Source organism: Macaca thibetana, chromosome 15 (genome assembly GCF_024542745.1).
Source record: "Macaca thibetana thibetana isolate TM-01 chromosome 15, ASM2454274v1, whole genome shotgun sequence".
Taxonomy (NCBI): Eukaryota; Metazoa; Chordata; class Mammalia; order Primates; family Cercopithecidae; genus Macaca; species Macaca thibetana.
The window spans coordinates 80,170,719-80,188,597 of NC_065592.1; the positions used below are offsets into that span (position 1 = coordinate 80,170,719).

General features: G+C 42.5%; 2 protein-coding genes across 7 annotated transcripts in view; one reads left to right on the top strand and one right to left on the bottom strand.

The window, feature by feature from the left end:
* Nucleotides 1-17,879, top strand: part of LOC126937902 (putative COBW domain-containing protein 7) — a 952,477-nt gene that overhangs the window by 434,443 nt on the left and 500,155 nt on the right. The window lies entirely within an intron of this gene.
* The window catches only part of KANK1 (KN motif and ankyrin repeat domains 1), a 239,180-nt gene that overhangs the window by 103,432 nt on the left and 117,869 nt on the right, over nt 1-17,879 (bottom strand). Inside the window, exon 3 of one of the 6 annotated variants that reach the window (XM_050761738.1) lies at nt 6,559-6,730. The exons of 4 other annotated variants lie outside the window; for them this stretch is intronic. The gene's annotated coding sequence lies outside the window, so the exon portion shown is untranslated. Of the gene's footprint in view, nt 1-1,983; nt 2,316-6,558; nt 6,731-17,879 lie in introns of those variants that run through there. One more of the 6 variants, XM_050761739.1, reaches the window with a different exon arrangement.

Genomic DNA, 17,879 nt, shown 5'->3' on the forward strand with positions numbered 1-17,879 from the left:
ATTTTCGTAGTTTTGTATAGATGGAGTTTTGCCATGTTGGCCAGGCTGGTCTCAAACTCCTAACCTTAAGCGATCTGCCCACCTCAGCTTCCCAAACTACTAAGATTACAGACGTGAGACACCACGCGCTCCCTAAGCCTAATTCTTTTTTTTTTTTTTTTTTTGTAGAGATGGAGTCTTGCCCCATCACTGAGGTTGGAGTACAGTGGCGTGATCTCTGCTCATTGCAACCTCCACCTCCCGGGTTCAAGCAATTCTCCTGCCTGAGCCTCCCGAGTAGCTGAGACTACAGGTGAACACTGCCATGCCTGGATAATTTCTTTTGTATTTTAGTGGAGACGGGGTTTCACCGTGTTGCCCAGGCTGGTATGAACTCCTGAGCTCAGGCACTCCACCCGCCTCAGCCTTCCAAAGTGCTAGGATTACAGGCGTGAGGCACCATGCCCGCTAGGGCCTAATTCTTAAACAAAAAATGTCACAGCAGAATTCAGTTCCTTTTCACACAGGTTAATAGTAATATTAATGCTTGATATGGTTTAGATCTGTGTCCCCACCAAGTCTCACGCTGAACTGTAATCTCCAGTGTTGGAGGTGGGGCCTAGTGGGAGGTGATTGGATCATGGGGGCAGAGCTCTCATGAATGGGCTAGCACCATCCCCTGGGTGCTGTTCTTGTGATAGTGAGTCAGTGAGTTACTGTGAAATCTGGTTATTTAAGTGTGTAGCACCTCTCTCCTCTCTTCCTCCTGCTCTGGCCACGTAAGATGTGCCTGCTTTCCCTTTGCCTTCTGCCATGATTCTAAGTTTCCTGAGGCCTCCCCAGAAGCCACCATGCTTTCCGCACGGCCTGCGGAACCTTGAGCCAATTAAACCCCTTTTCTTTATAAATTGCCCAATCTCCAATATTTCTTTATAGCAGTGAGAGAACGGACTAATCAATGCTTCTCAAAAGGGTAGCACATACACACAAATCATAGGTACTTACCATCTTGATTGAAACCTTAGTGACCATAGCAATTTATAAACCTGTGTTTTGTTTAAGTGCATTCCCAGAAGACACTATAGCTCGGTCTCTAGACCTACAAGGCCAGGATCTGCTCTACTTCTGCTTCCTCTGTTATAGAGATCAAAAAGACTGGCGACTAGCATTACCACATTACTAGCAGCATTCTACTGCATATAGAATAACCAATGTAATCATTGCATTGATAAGAACAAATTATGCTCCTTATGACACGACACTGCACTAGAACACACATTTTCTCACATGCAAAAACAAATCAAGGCCAGGCGCGGCAGCTCACACCTGCAATCCCAGCACTTTGGGAGGCCAAGGTGGGTGGACCAACTGAAGTCAGGAGTTCGATACCAGTCTGGGCAACATGGTGAAACCCCGTCTCTACCAAAAATACAAAAATTAGCTGGGCACAGTAGCAGGCACCTGTAATCCCAGCTACTCAGGAGGCTGAGGCAGAAGAATTGCTTGAACCCAGGAGGCAGAGGCGGAGGCTGCAGTGAGCCAAGATCATCCCACTGCAACTCCAGCCTGGGCAACAGAGCGAGACTCTGTCTCAAAAAATAATTAATTAATTTTAAAAAAAAGCAAATTCTAGTTTATTTACATTAAAAATCTTTTGCTTTTAAACCGAATTCTTATGGGAGAAGGCCCCTAAAGCTTGGACCAAAATTTTGGGTAGGTATTAAACCAACCAAAAAAAGGTACTGCAAAAAGGATCTTATATCTGCCAAAAAAGCATTTAAGAGTTAACTAGTATTTGAAAGATGTTTTTAAATGGCAAAAAGCAGATCTTAAAACAATAACTACAGTAAAAGTAATCAAAAAGATATTTAAACGCAGTGACTTTGATGCTCATTAAAGTTAGGGATCTTCTCACCAGAAAATAAAGATACACACCAAACATACACCAAAAAATCTGTATGAAATTTCAAAGGAAGATGGAGATGAATGAGGGTCACTTCCTACCTTCAACGGATCCTTGGTTCAAAACTTTTGTTTTAAAGGATAAGATCTTTCCAAATTGTGATCTGACGAGAACCTTAAAAATGACCTATCCTGTGCTATTTTTGTATGTTTCCAAATAGGCTTTCCTCTTTTTTATTAAAAGGTCCAACCGTATTTAATACGGAGCTATAAAGTAGAAGAAAAGGAGATAAATTACTTAGTAATAAACATGCATTAAAAAAATTTAGAACGCTAAACATACTTACCATTGCCATTACTTTGACACTGGCTTTACAAGGAGAAAAGAAAGCCAAGGAGAGGCCTAAAAATAAAACTCTCAAAATATCAAAAGGAAGCACTAACTTTCTTCCATCTATAGAAGCAGCTCACTAGAGAGAAAAAAAAAAAAAAAAAAAAAAAAAAAAAGGTGACAGGCCCCTATTTATTGTGAAAGAGAGAGAAATTAATTTGCCTCTAGAAATTCAAATAAATTTCAAGTAAGAGTTACCTACCACAAAAGTTCTTGTCTGGCTTGAATTCTTCTCCCACTCAAAGGAGGATAATTTTATCAGCTGGCAATTCATAGAAATGTAAACCATCACACTGTTCTGTGTCCAAGAACCAAGAATTTTTCTACAGGAAATCTACACAAGTGACCTTATGCACTACCAAGATTAGCAACATCAAAAACTTGTTCAAAACTAGGTCTGCCAGCTAAACTCTACTCTTCTTGTAGTTTTTAGTTTGTTCAAGTGTAAGTCAATTTAGAGAAGCTGCTGTAAAAATAGTGTCAATTTTTTAAGGTTAGGCAGGATGAGAAAATCGCTTTTTGTATGTGACCCTCAAAGATAAAGGTTATTCCCTTCCACTATCTTTGTAAAACACAAATGGGGTAACTTAACCATGCAGTTTTCTGCAGACCCATTTATTCTAGGACCTTTCATGCTTTTATGATACAGAGGTAACAAGCCAGAGAGCACAATGAGGAAAGAGGTTAAAAAGTCCAGCACCTGCTGTGTCAGAAGTAAGCTGGTTTAATCCGCACAGAAATCCAAGCCAACAGTTCATGTGAGCTCAACCTTTCTGACTACTGGCATCCTATCCCCCAATTAAAACACAGTATTTAATATACCCATGGACATAGAAAGCAGAATAATGATTGCCTAGTGCTGGGGGCTGTGTGGTGGTTGGGGGGGAAATGGGCTTTTGATTGCCAATGGGCATGGGTTCTCTTTTTGGGGTGATGAAAATGTTCGAATGTTGTTTGTGGCAGTGGTCACATGATGATGTGAATTTACTAAAAACCACTGCATCATATATTTTAAAGGGTGGACTGTACAGTTTGTGAATTATATCTCAATAAAGTAGTTCTTAAAAAACTAAAATGTATGAATTTCCCTGTCATTAAGATCAGGGTAAGTTGATAGGTGAAGGTTAAGATAGGACAAAAAGGTATTAGAAGAAATGGCAAGAGTGTAAGATAAAAATAGGTACAGAAAAAAAATCACTGGGTTCTTTCTTACTGAATCACTCCCCCATCAACAAAGGACACGGGCTAAGCTTCGTTGCACTTAGGATTTGACGATGCCTCTGTTCCACGTTTCTTCAGTACAGGGTAACAAGCCTTAAAATTATCTGGAATCCCAACGCTTAGTCGAACACCCTAAACTTTGTGCAGCAGCTCCATTTGCATGTTGTTCATGGTGGTGATGATGATCTTAGCCATTTTATAAAACAAACCCGTCTCTTGGAAAGGATATACAGAGTACCAAGAAACAAGGAGGAACACCAAGATGGATGTTCTACTTTCCTTCCAGTGACCAAAGCAGGTATCTGATAAGGAGGATTCTTCTAACTCAGGAAACAACGATTAGCTCAAACACTTTTATTTGTTTATCTGATAAAGACAGATTATACACATTCATGTCCAGACTATCCTTAAACATACTGTTCACATCTGATTGCATTAATTATCAGTTCCATGGGAAAACCCAGTTTCTTACTGCATTTCTCACCATCACAGGGCTTCTTCCCACACTGGACTACATTTTTCAGGCCTGAAGTGTATCACTGGTGTAAATGGAAAATTGGTTTGGGCTATCAACATGGCTCTTGGCAGCATCTATTTAAAAACTGACATCAAAATTTAGCTCTCCCTTTTAAAATTTCACTGCATCACAGACATTTAGAAATGGTGGCTGGGTGCAGTGGCTCAGGCCTATAATCCCAGCACTGTGGGAGGCCGAGACAGGTAGATTACCTGAGGTCAGGGGTTCAAGACCAGCCTGGCCAACGTGGAGAAATCTCGTCTCTACTAAAAATACAAAAATTAGGCTGGGCACAGTGGCTCACGCCTGTAATCCCAGCACTTTGGGAGGCCGAGGCAGGTGGATCACCTGAGATCAGGAGTTCAAGACCAGCCTGGCCAACACAGTGAAACCCTGACTGTACAAAAATTAGCTGGGCATGATGGTGGGTACCTGTAATCCCAGCTACTTGGGAGGCTGAGGTGAAAGAATTGCTTGAACCCGGGAGGCAGAGGTTGCAGTAATCTAAGATTACACCATTGCACTCCAGTCTGGGAGACAGAGCCAAACTCCATTGGAAAAAAATAAATAAAAAATTAGCTGGGCGTCATGGCACACATCTATAATCCCAGCTACTCGGGAGGCTGAGGTGCATGAGAATCACTTGAACCGAGGAGGTGGAGGCTACAGAGAGCCAAGATTACACACTCCAGCCTGGGCGACAGAGCGAGACTCTGTCTCAAAAAATAAAAATAAATAAAATAAAAATGATGATGCATGCCCCCCAAAAAGGAGTTTCTGTTCAGATGCACTACCCCTGCCTGAGCAGTGAGAATGAGAAGCCAAGAGTCTTTAATCTCATGAAGCATACAGTTGGGAAGACAAACTCTTGATTTCTTAACTCAAATGTGGAGTTACCCTAAAATGAAGCTGAGTACAATGTGGTCTGAGAGACTGCTATGGTCTCAATGTTTGTGTCTCCCTAGATTTATATTTTGAAGCCCAACCTTCAACGTGTTGGCATTAAGAGTGGGTCCTCTGGAAGATGATGAAATCATCAGGGTAGAACCCTCATGAATGGGATTAGTGCCCTTACAAAGGGTTTGAGGAAGCTTGTTAGCTCTTTTGCTCATCTGCCATGTAAGGACATAGAAGGTGCTATTCTCGAGGAACAGGCCCTCACCAGACACTGAATTTGCTGGCACCTTGATCTTGGACTTCCCAGCCTTCAGAACTGTGAGCAATAAATTTATGCTGCTTATAAATTACACAGCCTGTAGCATTTTGTTACAGCAGCCTGAATGGACTAAGACAGAGACTTTCCTTAGAGCCTGAGACACACACAGAAGGCAGAGGGTGTGCCACTGTTTGGTAAATCATCTAAGATCAGGCCAGGCACAGTGGTTCGTGCCTGTAATACCAGCACTTTGGGAGGCCAAGGTGGGCAGATCACTTGAGGCCACAAGTTTAAGACCAGCCTGGCTAACATGGTGAAACCCTTCTCTACTACAAATACAAAAATTAGCCAGGTGTGGTGGTGTGTGCCTGTAATTCTAGGTACTTGGGAGGCTGAGGCACAAGAATCACTTAAGCCAGGGAGGAGGAGGTTACAGTGAGACAAGATCATGCCACTATACTCTAGCCTGGGCGATAAGAGTGAGTCTCTGTCTCAAAAATAATAATAAATAAATAAAAATAAAATCATCTAAGATCAAATCTCCATGTGAAAAGAAGTGAACTCTTGCCACACTGATTACTGCCAATGATAAGGAGAGAAAATTAAAGGGAAGGTATATATTTAAGTGAAATAGGGTGGAATGTAATCCCAGCTAAAGTAAAATGACAGCTTTGAAGAGACCTGTTGAAGCCTAGTGAAACAAAGTGTTCAGCAATCAGATCTGTGGGGGAAAAGTATGTCTTAAGAGTGTTTTAATGGGACTCCTGTAGGAAGGTAGGACTGAGGTGTGATTTTGTTATGCACTATTCATTTTATGAAGCTTCTAGATCATTGACTTTGCTCAAGTGAATGTATTAAAACACACAAAAATAAGTACAGTCAAATCCACTTGCTCACTCATAGGAAAAAGGAATGAACTGCTTCTAAGTTGTGGACATTGCTGATGCCCCTTTATCTGTCTCTTCCTGGCAGTAACACAGTCAAATTGAATGGCAGAGAGAATTATTATTCTCTGGAAGGGTTAGAAGAGAAAATTTCAATACTCTGATGGAGGATCAGAGGAATCTACAGCAAAGAATTAGAAGGAATCAAGTACTTCTTTTGCAGATAGCAAATTTAACAAGTTTATGAAAGACAACAAAGTCAATCTATCTCAAAAGAATGGAAATTCAAAGTTTGCCCAGAACCTGGAGGTAAAGAACCAATATATTCTTTGCCAAATATTTTGCCTTTGGTTGAAAAAACACATTGAGGCACTTTACAGAGCTGGTGCTAACAACAGAACTTGAGCCCCAGTGGCCAGGAAATAGAGATTTATCTGAAACTCTGTTTATATGCTTATCCTGAACCAAACAATCTCTCTCACATAGCAGAGGGTCACAAGTTACTTACCTTCTTAAAAGGCAAGATGATGATGAGAGCAAAACCTCAGGACCAATGTAGGAAGAGAAAGCAAAAGTGGCAAAATATGATTCAAGTGACACTCCCGCTCAGTAGGCTCTACTGGTATCAGCAAGGCGGCTTTTACCACGTGCCCTGACCCTGGACTTCTCAGCCTCCGTAGCTGTAAGAAAAAAATTTCTTTACATGCCACCCAGTTTTAGGAATTCTATCATAAGCCACAGAAAATGGGCTAAGAAACTACTCAATGACTGCTCTGTTTGTATCTTAAGGATTGTATTTGATAAGAAGTTCTGGATCCTCCATTTCAGTTCCTCTAATAGTTACTGATACTGCATAAGCTTGGATATTAAACAGTATACATCTGTATGTAACCTGGATGTGATGCTTGGCACTTCTACAGCCATTCAGAGTGACTCTGAACATGTACCAGCACATGGTCCATGGCACAATGGAATGAAGAGTAGGAACCAGAGTCTCTGATGGTTTCACTGAGCCACTGAATCAATCAATCCCAAAAGCTGCTTCTGGAACTTACGAAAAATATTGGCTTTTCTTATGCTGAAGGCAATTTCCCATCTGTCTCAGTCTAAGAGTTTTTTAAAATATATGACATATTGGGAGTCTCACATAAAATACTCTGAGTACCCACTATTAAGAAAAGTATCTGACAAGCACCTCCCTAAAAAAACTCTCAACATGTTAACATTAAATATTTAACCAGAAAAAATATACACTCCTTCCTGGCTTATTTCTTGATCCCATAGGACAGTGGTTCTCAAAGTGTGATCCCCAGATAAAGCATTAGCATCACCAGGGAACTTAACAGAAATACAAATTCTCAGGCTTCACCCCAGACTTGGTGAGTTAGATATCCTTGAAGGTAAGTCCCAGCAATATGTACTTCAGTAAGTATCCCAAGTGATTCTGATGCATGCTAAAATTTATGAAACTTTGCTGCAAGAAACACTACTTACGTCATCAGCTATCAGTCATCATTAGTCACAATGTAATGAATGCTGAACCATACAAAATGGGCTATACAAGTGCCACCTTACCGTCCATATTCTAAACAAAGTACTGTCATAGATGATGAAAGGTCAGAGAAAAATGAATATTCAACAAATGCTGAAACAAAAGCTTTCACATCATTATTGTATAGAGATAATGAGACTATTTGGTAGTGTTTGAAGAAAACAGAAGACCTGGGAATAGCAAACTTGAGAAAGAATAGGGTTGAGAGAAGGACAACTCTTCCAATTACCTAGGAGAAGTCCTGCTGATACAGCTGAAATTAAGCAGTTGTTGGAGGAATGGAATAAAGTAAAAACTGTTAAAAAATGGGGAGAAGGGGCACACAACTGGATGAAATAAACAGAGCACTAGATAAAATATTCCTGAAAGGTACAAACAAAGTTTTGAATAGGGGACTACAGAAGGGCTGGCAAAGTCTGAAGTGGCTTGGTTTAAAAAACGTCTCTGAGGGAAAGGTTGGCTCTCTGGGACTAAAGGAAGGGTTTTTGTTTTTGTTTTGAGACAGAGTCTCACACTGTCGCCCGGCTGGAGTGTAATGGCGCAATCTCGGCTCATTGCAACCTCCGCCTCCCAGGTTCATGCAATTCTCCTGCTTCAGCCTCCTGAGCAGCTGGATTACAGGCGCCCAACACCACGCCCAGATAATTTTTTGTAGTTTTAGTAGAGATGGGGTTTCATTATGTTGGCCAGACTGGTCTCTAACTCCTGAGCTCATGATCCGCCTGCCTTGGCCTCCCAAAGTGTTGGGATTACAGGCGTGAGCCACCGTGCCTGGCCAGGAAGGTTGTTTAAAGGTGTACAGGACAGAATGCCCAGCAAATTGTGAAGTGGACAATGTTCCGGACTCTGTTGATGGGAACTGACTGAGCCTCCATGATCTCTTTAATATTGTTCTGAATGCTGTGGAACAGAAGAGAAGTGAGATGTTTACAATCCAGGCAGGAAAAAGGAAAAAGGGAAGGTGGATGTTTAGCCATCGAACATAAAAGAAATCAGGACATACCTTGCATGATCAGAGGTGCTAATATGAGAAGCAGTAATATATGGCAGCAGTCTGGATAAGAGCTCTGAAAAGTCTGAAATTATTCTGATAATTCTCAGCAAGGAGAGTTTTGCATATAAAGATCTAAGAGCAGAGCTCTCAACCTGGCCGCCACTAGAATCCCTGCGAACTTTTACAGTAACAGCCTGGGCCCTAACCCAGGCCAATTGAAACTGAATCTTTAATTGATGCTTGGATAGGCAAATGTTTTGAAAGCTCCTCCGATAATTCTGATGTACAACCATTTGTCTTGAGAATATCAGAAAAACAGTAAAACTATGAAAATCTAAAGGCTATGTGTACCATGCAGAAACTGAGTTAGTGCCTCATTAAGAAGGAATAAAGCCAGGCATGGTGGCTCACGCCTGTAATCCCAGCACTTTGGGAGGCCGACGCAGGTGGATCACCGGAGGCCAGGAGTTCAAGACCAGCCTGACCAATATAGCGAAACCTGTCTCTACTAAAAATACAAAAATTAGCCAGGCGTAGTGGTGTTCACCTGTATTGCCAGCAACTCGGGAGGCTGAGACAGGGGAATCACTTGAACCCGGGAGGCAGAGGTTGCAATGAGCTGAGATTGTGCCACTGCACTCCAGCCTGGGCGACAGAGTAAGACTCTGTCTCAAAAAAAAAAAAAAAAAAAAGTAATAAAAAGGAATGTGAGTAAACAGATGAAGGGATATTAATAAATTGTGAATGCCACATTAACTTTTTCTTATTCTACTAATATAGAATTCTCACTATTCTAATAATAGAAAGGGAACGCTATTACTCCATTTTAAAGACTAGCTCCAGTCTCAAGGGGCTGATTATGAATATGATGTAAGAGTACTTCCATCTGTGGGTTATATTAGTCTCAGCATTTTGGGGAAAAGGTTTACACAAATAAAGTCAGCGTTTGTGGTTCTCTGCGAAGTATATGAGGGAATAGAGAGCAGCACAGGCACGCCCCAAAGGATCTCAGGGTCCAGCTAGAGAGATGTGACCTTCACACAGGTGGCAAAGGGGTAGAACAGGGACGGGGCAAGGAAAGTTCCACGGAGCAAAGGGAACTTGGGTAAAGGCCTGGGGGGCTGGGTACCTAGGATCTAGAGGGGCAGAGAGGTTTGGTGGTAGGCAGGCACAGGCTTTTTAGGGTTACCATGAGGTCAGGGTGGAGGAGGGATATATAGGGAGAAAAGGAAGCCCTATAGTCCTGGTGGTTGACTCTCCACCTCTGTTCCCCCTATGCTGGTTACCATAGTAACAACATTCCCTTTACCTGTGATTCGCTTGTAAAGGGCCATGTGACTCATTTTTGGTCAGTGTGATGTAAGATGTTCTCTAGGGTGTGTCTGGAAATGTTTCCTCACTCCTACAAGATCCACAAGATGCCCTGTCTAGATGTGATGCCTGGCACTTCCGTAGTCATTTTGCCAACAGGCAGAGCAAGTCTCAGGATGTACCAGTGCATAGTGGATGGCAGAGTGAAGTGACAATAAGAACCTGGGCCTCTAATGATATCAGTGGGCCACTAAATCTGAAAGCCCTTTTGCAAAAATTATGACAGTGAGAGAAATCTAGCATCGTTCAACCCCATCCTGCTTCTGGCCTCACAGGCTGGCTCATTCCTGGGCATGGGCTATGACAACCATGGCAGAAATTTAGTTTATAATTTAACTTTGAAACAAGGATGGTAACAGTCCCGCCCTAAAACTGATTCTCCTCCTTGTTCAGGTGCTGAAACTGCCTTTGTAAGACTAATAAAAGGCCACAAGATTATAATTATGGGAGGGGCCTAAATAGTATGCTGAAAAGTATGCCTAAAATATAGGCATACTTTCTATAATCCCTTACTGCTCAGGAGTCAGGTGGCCAGAGGTTGCAAGGTTTGTGACTTCCCCAGTTGCTCCTATAGATAACATCACTACTATAGAACCTAAGATTGGTCTTTTGAGATGCTTGTCAGACTTCTGCATTCAGGCAATTGAATGACCCCACCAGGAGCCAGGACTCATAACTCAACCAATCCTGTGCCTCACCCAGGAAGTCCAGAGATGGACTCAGTGCAGGTGAGGTGGCACAAGATTGGACCATTTTCCACACCCCTATGATTTCATCCCCAATCAATCAGTGGCACCCATTCCCTAAGTCCTCTGCTTACCAAACTATCCTTGAAGAGCCCTAACTCTGAGCCTTTGGGGAGACTGATTCGAATAATAACTCTATCTTCCACATTGTTAGCCTAGCATTCATTAAACTCTTTCTTTACTGCAATACCACAGCCTCAGTGAACTGGCTTTGTCTGTGCAGTTGGGCAATTACAAATCAACCCCAGAAGTTCATCTCTGAACTTATGAAAAAGATAAACCTTTCTTACCATGTAAGGCAATTTGTTTCAAGGTTTTCTTGGATTTTGACTTGCATCTATTTATGGCCTGGTGCAGTGGCTCATGCCTATAATCCCAGCACTTTCGGAGGCTGAGGTCAGAGAATCATTTGAGGCTAGGAGTTTGGGCCCAGCCTGGGCAACATAAGGAAACCCTGTCCCTACCAAAAATAAAAACTTAACTAGGTGTGGTGGCATGTGCTTGTAATCTCAGCTACTTGGGAGGCTGAGGCAGGAAGATCTTTTGAGTCTAGGGGTTCAGGGCTTCAGTGAGCTATGAACAAGCCACTGCACGCTAGCCTGTGTGACAAAGGGAGACCGTCTCAAACATTAACAAATAAAACAAAACACCACTCTCATTGTCTAATGAGGATCAAAGCAGATAATGTGATAATTACAAGATAAATCCTCAATGTGACTCAGTGGAATGAAAATGTCCTCCCCTGTCCCTCACCTTGGCAGTCTATGTGCAGCTATAAAATTAATTTTAAAAGACCCATCCAAAAGGAAGGACTCGCCCTGTGCCTGAAGGTTACTAAACTTGCATTTGAAAGAAGTTGTAAAAAATTACAAGCTGCTTTATTTTTCACAAGACCTCCATCTGCACAAGTTACAGTATATGTAGTAATTATCTTTATCTTCTCAACCAGTTTTTAAAATATTTTCCATTCAACTTTCATTTTAAGATTAACAATACAATTACTAAACCACTGTCCTTTAACCTCTTCTCTTAGAGCCCTAAGGTAAAGCTCAATTATTGAGACAAATAATTACACGCTGTTGATGTATCATCCTAGAGATCAAAATCTAGGGCCATGAAATTTCAGTAATATTTTTGGCCAAAAAAATCTGGAAAAGCTCGCTGCCAGTATCTGATGTTAAAGGAAAATATGAATTCTGACTTCAAAAGAAGTTCACTGCCACTTTTTAAAGTTTGACCATACCTAGTCAAACTCAAATTAAGGGTCAAATGTTATTTCGTTTTCATTCAAGCCTTTGTTAAGTGACTATTAAGGGTTAGACACAATCCTAGGGAGACAGGGATTAATGACATAGTCTTTGTACTCATGGAATACAGAATGATGGAAAAGAAGTTATTATGGCATACTGTAATTTAGCAGTGTGTTAAATACTTATCCTATTGGTGTGAGCTGAGAGCTACAGAACCACAGTGGTAGATCACCCAAACTGGCATGTGAAGAAGGGTTATCTGAGGACACCACCCCTGAAATGAGGCTTAAAGATGACTAAATTGGCCCCCAAGGGGAGGAAGTACGGTCTTCAAAGAGCACCCAGAGCAGATGCAAAGGGAAGAAGAGACCACAGAATGGGGTGTGTGAGGAGTTAAATATGCAAGGGATGGATGACTACGGGTTTTGCATACCAAGCTAAACAGTTGGACTTTATTTTGGAAACAGCAGGAGTCACTGAAAGACACCTGAGCTCAGAAGCCACCGTACTGGGTTAGTTTTCAGTAATTACTGCTCTGGCTGAGATGAGGAAAATGACTTGCCTTACCTAGAGGAGGAAGAATGTGTTAAAAAGGAGATCCCAAAAGGTTGTTTCAGTGCAGAGGTATAGTGTGGGAATTAGGAGGGAGGTCTAGGCTGGAAGTACAGATGAGAAGCCTCAGTGCGTGGGATGGCTGAGCTCAAGGGTATAGTTGATGGTCCTCAAGGAGATGAAAGGAGAAGTCTTAAATCTTGGGATGGAATACCAAGGAGACTATGAAATTTTCCTGGTTAAGGCTGCCCAGGGGGGAAGCCCCACAAATCCTGGGGTGCTAATGAGGCCACACAGCATTTCTTTTTCTGTGTGGGCTGCATAACTTGCATAGATAATTCTGTTTGATGGGCATAGGCTGTACTATATATTTAATCTATTTTCATCTCAACTTATAAATTCATGCCCTTTGTCTCAAAGGCAAAGGAGTAAGGAAATATTTGTGGTGCAATGCAAAACATATTAACACCGAACAGAAACAACAATAACAACAGCAAAAGATACCTATCACTCCTAGAACTGCTTATACCAAGACACATATTTCTACCAACCAGTCATATCCTCACTTGGCCTTTTCCTTAAACAACCAACAACCAGATCTTGACTAAGCCTTTTTTTTTTTGGAGATGGAGTCTTGCTCTTTCACCCAGGCTAGAGTGCAGTGGCTCAGTCTCGGCTCATTACCACTTCTGCCTCCCGGGTTCAAGTGATTCTTGAGCCTCAGCCTCCCAAGTAGTTGGGATTACAGGCACCTGCCAGCACACCTGGCTAAATTTTTGTATTTTTAATAGAAACAGGGTTTTACCACGTTGGCCAGGCTGTTCTCAAACTCCTGACCTAAGGTGATCTGCCCGCCTTGGCCTCCCAAAGTGCTGGGATTCAGGCATGAGCCACAGCGTCCAGCCCTAAGCTTTCTGCAGCCTCTCTCACCTTCCACCTGAAACAAAGCTATGCTTCAGATTATTACTTTTTAATCCTTTTTTGTTTTTAATTTTTATTTATTTATTTATTTTGAGACGGAGTCTCGCTCTGTCGCTCAGGCTGGAGTGCAGTGGCGCGATCTCAGCTCACTGCAAGCTCCGACTCCGGGGTTCACACCATTCTCCTGGCTCAGCCTCCCGAGTAGCTGGGACTACAGGCGCCCACCACCGTGCCCGGCTAATTTTTTTGAATTTTTAGTAGAGATGGGGTTTTACCGTGTTAGCCAGGATGGTCTCAATCTCTTGACCTTGTGATCCGCCCACCTTGGCCTCTCAAATTGCCGGGATTACAGGGGTGAGCCACCGTGCCTGGCCCCCTGCCCTTTTTTTTTTTTTTTTAAGACAGAGTCTCGCTCTATTGACCAGGCTGGAACGCAGTGGTGCAACCTCAGCTCACTGCAGCCTTGACCTCCCAGCCTCAAGCAGTCCTCCCACCAAAGCCTCCTGAGTAGCTGGGACTATAGGCACATGCCACCACGTCTGCTAGTTTTTCTATTTTTTAGTGGAGACAGGGTTTTGCCATGTTGGCCAGGGTGGTCTTGAACTCCTGGCCTCAAGGGATTGGCCTTTCTTGGCCTCCCAAAGTGCTAGGATTACAGACGTGAGCCACTGCGCCTGGCCTTCATTTTTATTCTTATCATTATTCCCTTGGTTTTTGAAAAACAAGCACTCTTCCACTTATAGATGAGCAAAGTACCTAGTACAGTGCCTGACACACAGAAAACACTCAGTAAATGAGTTATTATTGCCTGCTGTTTAAAATATGGTTCTCTCCCTGAATCACTGATTGGGGCACCCATTAGTCTAACTGTCCTCTCTACTTTGTTATGCCACTTCTCGCTACATATGTATACAAGGTGTTATATCTCCAACACGTTTGTACTATAGGTTACAACCGTGAGGCACTGTAACTGAGTTTTTCGAGATCTCCACTGGAAGAAGGAAGAATCAGGCATCATTTGCTATTTATATCTGCTTCAGAGACCAATACACTTCTCTCAGGATGTGTTTGGATGTTGTATAATTTATTCATATGTGATGTGCCTTTACAGAAGACACTAGAATAGTTAAGTTACTGAATCATAAAATGTCATCGCCTTTCCTAACAATGTACCTGAGCAGATGGCAAACAACTACTTTTATGGCTTGTTTCTCCATTACACATAGAAATATTTATTAACATTGTATTTCTGTCATATGTGTGCAACCAGCAAGAAACCAAGTTAGGCAGCTGCTACCGTGGCTGGGGGAAGAGAGAGTGACGGGTGACCCACTCTGGTGTTTGTCTTAGCAGGTGACCAAGCAAAGCCTCGGCCTGAGGGAGGGGGAGCAAGAACACGGCTTACTCCCCTGGTGCTAAAAAGTGGTGAACAAGGCAACCCCATCAGCGGTGGGGAGCAACTCTCATGACAAAACAGTGTTTTATCAGATCTGATATCTCACTGACCATAAACATACATTATTTTACATACTACTGAGAAAGGAAAAGCATGCAAGATGGGATTTTTATTTTTTTGGAGACAGAGTCGCACTCTGTTGCCCAGGCTGGAGTGCAGTGGTGTGATCTCGACTCACTGCAACCTCAGCTCCTGGGTTCAAGTGATTCTCCTGCCTCAGCCTCCCGAGTCGCTGGGATTACATGTGCTTATCACCATGCCCAGCTAATTTTTTGTATTTTTAAAGAGGGGGTTTCACCATGTTGGCCAGGTTGGTTTCGAACTCCTGGCCTCAAGTGATCTGTGCACTTTGACCTCCCAAAGTGCTGGGATTACAGGTGTGAGCCACCATGCCCAGCCCAAGATGGAAAACTGAACAGGGATCAGGGACCACTTGAATCCAGGGAACCAAAAGGCCGCAAAGAAACCCGCCATGCAGAAAGGGATGGCAAAGAGCCTTGCATGTTTCAACCTGGGAACTGGGCAGAGAGGGGAGGAATCTCCCCTGAAGATTTGAATCCTAAGTCAGTAGTTACTCTCATTTGCATTCTGAACTCACACCACCACTGTGGTTCAAATGCCATCAAGCAGGGAATCTAAACTTTGGTCTTAGTTTACCAGCACCTCAGGTGACCAGCAGACACAGACACTGAAGAAATGAACTTCCATGGCAACTTTTTAAGATGGATCCCAATTTCAGATGTTAACTATAAAAATATGTACATCTGTGAACAGAAAAACAGGAACCCCCACCTACTGGGAGGCCCATTCTGGGAGTTATTCAGGATTTGGAGCTAAGAATACCAAAGTTAGGAAGAAGGCAAGACAGAAACCAAAGTCTCAAAAACAAGACGAGGTCTGACCAGTTACCCACTGAAGGGAATGAAAGCACACTGGAGACAGGCAGAATCACGAAAGACTCTGCAGCCAGGAGCAGGTTGAAGACAAGCAGGCTGGGGCTTGGGCTACAGCTCCGTCCACTTGTTTTCTGACTTCAAGAATAAGGACAGAAGCTATCCCAGATTCAATTCCTCATCAATAAGATGCAGGAAATATTCTCTAGGATTACTGAGGAAATGAAATAAGCAACTGTATTTTAAGTGTTTAATATACTGTAAAAGCATTGTGCCAATAAAATTATACTTGTTATTCTAGATACAAATATTCTGAATGCTCCTTAAGACAGATTCTGTTTTTCTTTTTTGTTGTTGTAATTTTCACTTAGCAGGAGGCTGTATATAAATCAAGCCCTTAGTAAATCCTTATTTAGTGAATATATAAATACTGCCAACATCTGGCCCCAGCCCTATTTGGCCTGAAATTCCTGAGGGTTGGTTACCACTATTGCTGAAAATAGAAAGGGAAAAACAAGAACAAAACCCACCAATCCAAGACAGGATGTATTTGTGCTTAATTAAACAAGCACATGGCACTCTCCCACCCACCCTTGGTCTCCCTGAAACTCAGACCTGCAAAACCAAGATACGAGCTGGAATGACATGATGCTTTCACAATAGCAGACTGAGGAAGACTCCAGAAGACAACTTTACAATGTATTAAACAAGATAAACGGCAGCTTCGAAACAAGAAGATTGTTCATTACTGGCAAAAAGACCCACAACATCATCAAAGAGCACCTTGGGAGAAGAGATTGAATTTTAGGTCCCCAGGAATATCCTGATAATCAAGCTTACCAGCAGAGATAAGAGAAAAAGGTCCTCGCCTGGGCACAATGCTTCCAGTGGGAGGGGGAGAAGCTCTGTGGCTGGGAGTGAGAAATCCCGGGCAGAAGATGAGGACTTCCATTTCCAACCTGGGTAGCCCTGGGTACTCAAAGTAGGCTTTGTGGTCTAGGGAGGAGGAGGAGGGAATGGAGACTTGGGTTCTTCCAGGCTCTGCCCTCATCCATCACATGTTTCTGGGTGGACTTGTCCATAAAATGAAGAGTAGGACAAGAGGATCTAGGGCACAATCTGTATCTTACACTTCATGATTCTAGATTTTCTAGGATGGCAGTATTTAAGGAAAGGAATTCTGTGCTGTTCATTCTCTGTTGTCCAACCCCACCTTTTTTTCCCCCCTTGGAATAAAGGGTACAAGAAAAGAACAAATCAGATAAATATGAAATAAAGACCAAAGAGATACACAGAACACCAAAAGGAATGAGTTAGAATGTGAAGAGAAGCACCAGTGTACACCAGTGCAAAACACCAATGGCAGCTGTCTGTCTTCTATCTGATTTAACACACTGTAAAGCTGTCTTCTGGAGTCTAACTTCAGTCTGCTATTGTGAAAGTATCATGTCATTCCAGCTTGTATCTTGGTTTTGCAGGTCTGAGTTTCAGGGAGACCGAGGGTGGTTGGGAGAGTGCTGTGTGCTTGTTTAAGCACAAATATATTCCGTCCTGAATTGATGGGTTTTGTTTTTTGTTTCTCCTTTTCTATTTTCAGCAATAGTGGTAACCAGCCCTCAGAAATCTGAGGCCAAATAGGGCTGGGGCCAGATGTTGGCAGTATTTATTTATTCACTAAATAAGGATTTACTAAGGGCTTGATTTATGTACAGCCTCCTGCTAAGTGAAAATTACAACAACAAAAGAGAAAACACAGAATCTGACTAAAGGAACATTCAGAATATTTACATCTAGAACAGTAAGTATAATTTTATTGGCATAGCTTTTTTTTTTTAGATGGATTCTCGGCTCTGTGACCTGGCTCACTGCAACCTCTGCCTCCTGAATTCAAGCAATTCTCCCACCTCAGCCTCCCAAGTAGCTGGGACTACAGGCGTGTGCCACCATGCCTGGCTAATTTTTTAATATTTAGTAGAAATGGGGTTTCACCATGTTGGTCAGTCACTCCCAACCTCAGATGATCTGCCCGCCTCGGCCTCCTGAAGTGCTGGGATTACAGGCATGAACCACTGCACCTGGATGCACAATGCTTTT